Consider the following 3,972-nt stretch of genomic DNA (forward strand, 5'->3'; position numbering starts at 1 on the left):
GTGTACAAAACATTAGGAACACCTACCTAATATTGAGTTGCACCCTCTATTTCCCTCAGAACAGCCTCAAGTCAGGGCATGGACTCTATAAGGTGTCAAAAGCTGTCACGATCGTCATAATAAGTGGACCAAAGCGCAGCGTGATCTGGGTTCCACATCTTTTTATTACTAAGTGAAACTCATAGCAAAACAAAACAATACATCTCAAACGAAACGTGAAGCTAACAATAGTGCTAACAGGCACTATCCATAGTCAAGATCCCACAAAGCACAAAGGGGAAATGGCTGCCTAAATATGATCCCCAATCAGAGACAACGACAAACAGCTGCCTCTGATTGGGAACCATACCTGGCCAACATAGAAACATAATCCCCTAGATGACCCACTCTAGTCACACCCCGACCTAAACAACATAGAGAATAAAAAGCTTTCTATGGTCAGGGCGTGACAGTACCCTCTGGACTGGGAACTGTCGCCGGAAGCTCCAGACTGGGAACTGTCGCCGGAAGCTCCGGACTGGGAGCTGTTTGCCGGAAGCTCTGGACTGGGAACTGTCGCCGGAAGCTCCGGACTGGGAACTGTCGCCGGAAGCTCTGGACTGGGAACTGTCGCCGGAAGCTCTGGACTGGGAACTGTCGCCGGAAGCTCCAGACTGGGAACTGTCGCCGGAAGCTCCGGACTGGGAACTGTCGCCGGAAGCTCTGGACTGGGAACTGTCGCCGGAAGCTCCGGACTGGGAACTGTCGCCGGAAGCTCTGGACTGGGAACTGTCGCCGGAAGCTCCGGACTGGGAACTGTCGCCGGAAGCTCCGGACTGGGAACTGTCGCCGGAAGCTCCGGACTGGGAACTGTCGCCGGAAGCTCCGGACTGGGAACTGTCGCCGGAAGCTTGGTGCGTGGGGCCGGCACTGGTGGTACCGGGCTGGTGACACGCACCTCAGGACGAGCGTGAGGAGCAGGCACAGGACTTACTGGACTGTGGAGTTGCACTGGAGGCCTGATGCGTGGGATCGATACAGGTGGCACCGGGCTGGTGACACGTACCTCAGGGCGAGCGTGAGGAGCAGGCACAGGACTTACTGGACTGTGGAGGCGCACTGGAGGCCTGATGCGTGGGACCGGTACAGGTGGCACCGGGCTGGTGATACGCACCTCAGGGCAAGTGTGGGGAGGAGGCACAGAATGCACTGGGCTGTGAATGCGCACTGGAGATACAGCGCGTCGAGCCGGCGCAGGATATCCTGGACCGAGGAGGCACACTGGAGACGAGGCGCGCTGAGCCGGCACAACCCGTCCTGGACAGATACCCACTTTAACACTACAAGTGCGAGGAGCTGGCACAGAATGCACCGGGCTGTGAATACGCACTGGAGACACAGTGCGTATCACCGCAAAATATGGTGCCTGACCAGTCATACGCTCCCCACGGTGAGTACGGGCAGTTGACTCACTCCCCTCAACTTTCGCTGACCACTCCTCGCTCAATCTGTCCCAATATTCCTCCTCTGTCTCTGACTCACCCCTCATCGTCGCCGACCACTCCGTGTGCCGCCCCCTCAATAAAATATTTTGGGGCTCTCTTTTGGGCTTGCGTCATGGCCGTGAACCCTGGCGTCGTCACTGTTGTTCCCTCGCTGCCTCCGCCTGCTTCCAGGGCAGGATTCTATCTCCTGACATCATTTCTTCTCACATCCAGGATGTCCTCCACTCCTGGCTTTCCTCCTGGGCATGCTGCTTGGTCCGTTGTTGGTGGGCTCTTCTGTCACCATCGTCATAATAAGTGGACCAAAGCGCAGCGTGATCTGGGTTCCACATCTTTTTATTACTAAGTGAAACTCACAGCAAAACAAAACAATACATCTCAAACGAAACGTGAAGCTAACAATAGTGTTAACAGGCACTATCCATAGTCAAGATCCCACAAAGCACAAAGGGGAAATGGCTGCCTAAATATGATCCCCAATCAGAGACAACGACAAACAGCTGCCTCTGATTGGGAACCATACCTGGCCAACATAGAAATATAATCCCCTAGATGACCCACCCTAGTCACACCCCAACTTAACCAACATAGAGAATAAAAAGCTTTCTATGGTCAGGGCGTGACAAAAGCGTTCCACAGGGATGCTGTCCCATGTTGACTCCAATGCTTCCCACAGTTGTGTCAAGTTGGCTGGATGTCCTTTGGGTGATGGACCATTCTTGATACACACGGGAAATTGTTGAGTGTGAAAAACCCAGCAGCTTTGCAGTTCTTGACACACTCAAACCAGTGTGCATGACACCTACTACCATAATACTTCGTTCAAAGGCACTTAAATCTTGTCTTGCCCACTCACCCTCTGAATGGCACACATACACAATCCATGTCTCGATTGTCTCAAGGTTTAAAAATCCTTATTTAACCTCTCCTCCCCTTCATCTACACTGATTGAAGTGGATTTAATAAGTGACATCAATAAAGGATCATAGCTTTCACCTGGATTCACCTGGTCTGTCTATGTCATGTTACGAGCAGGTGTTCCTAATGTTTTGTACATTCAGTGTATTATAAATCACAGTTCTTGGGATTAACTTCACAGTTAACTCCCAACCTATATTTCACTCTGGTTGATTTGGTGCTGTTTGAAAAATATCTACATGGACCAAGTCACATCAGTAGATGTGTTTAATTGTTGTGTGTCATATTGAGATGCTGGTAGTTAGAGACTGCATGCTGCATACAAGTGGTGCAGTGTTAGAACTGTAACATGGAGTGACAGATAACTACTGGTCTGACCTATTTATTATGCTCAATTTAGATTAAAATGACACTTGGCCCGCCATCTCTCTCTATCTCTCACTCTCTCTCATACACACTTACAGTTGCCTCTTTCTCTGTCACATATAGAAACACATGTTTCTCTGTCATCTCTCTCGCTCCCCCTCTCTCTAGTTCTGTCTGTTTTCTATAGTCCTCTCCCCCTCTCTCTAGTTCTGTCTGTTTTCTATCATCTTCTCCCCCTCTCTCTAGTTCTGTCTGTTTTCTGTCGTCCTCTCCCCCTCTCTCTAGTTCTGTCTGTTTTCTGTCGTCCTCTCCCCCTCTCTCTAGTTCTGTCTGTTTTCTATCGTCCTCTCCCCCTCTCTCTAGTTCTGTCTGTTTTCTATCATCTTCTCCCCCTCTCTCTAGTTCTGTCTGTTTTCTGTCGTCCTCTCCCCCTCTCTCTAGTTCTGTCTGTTTTCTATCGTCTTCTCCCCCTCTCTAGCTCTGTCTGTTTTCTATCGTCTTCTCCCCCTCTCTCTAGCTCGGTCTGTTTTCTATCGTCCTCTCCCCCTCTCTCTAGTTCTGTCTGTTTTCTATCATCTTCTCCCCCTCTCTCTAGTTCTGTCTGTTTTCTGTCGTCCTCTCCCCCTCTCTCTAGTTCTGTCTGTTTTCTATCGTCTTCTCCCCCTCTCTCTAGCTCTGTCTGTTTTCTATAGTCCTCTCCCCCTCTCTCTAGTTCTGTCTGTTTTCTATAGTCCTCTCCCCCTCTCTCTAGTTCTGTCTGTTTTCTATCATCCTCTCCCCCTCTCTCTAGTTCTGTCTGTTTTCTATAGTCTTCTCCCCCTCTCTCTAGTTCTGTCTGTTTTCTTTCGTCCTCTCCCCCTCTCTCTAGTTCTGTCTGTTTTCTATAGTCTTCTCCCCCTCTCTATTGTTCTGTCTGTTTTCTTTCATCCTCTCCCCCTCTCTCTAGTTCTGTCTGTTTTCTATCGTCCTCTCCCCCTCTCTCTAGTTCTGTCTGTTTTCTATCGTCTTCTCCCCCTCTCTCTAGTTCTGTCTGTTTTCTATCATCCTCTCCCCCTCTCTCTAGTTCTGTCTGTTTTCTATAGTCTTCTCCCCCTCTCTCTAGTTCTGTCTGTTTTCTTTTGTCCTCTCCCCCTCTCTCTAGTTCTGTCTGTTTTCTATAGTCTTCTCCCCCTCTCTCTAGTTCTGTCTGTTTTCTTTCGTCCTC

At 49.8% G+C, this 3,972-nt stretch overlaps 1 protein-coding gene across 1 annotated transcript in view; it reads left to right on the plus strand.

Moving 5' to 3' along the window:
- lmtk3 (lemur tyrosine kinase 3) overlaps nucleotides 1-3,972 on the plus strand; it is a 15,930-nt gene that overhangs the window by 9,341 nt on the left and 2,617 nt on the right. The window lies entirely within an intron of this gene.

The sequence above is a fragment of the Oncorhynchus keta genome, chromosome 34 (genome assembly GCF_023373465.1).
Source record: "Oncorhynchus keta strain PuntledgeMale-10-30-2019 chromosome 34, Oket_V2, whole genome shotgun sequence".
Lineage (NCBI taxonomy): Eukaryota > Metazoa > Chordata > Actinopteri > Salmoniformes > Salmonidae > Oncorhynchus > Oncorhynchus keta.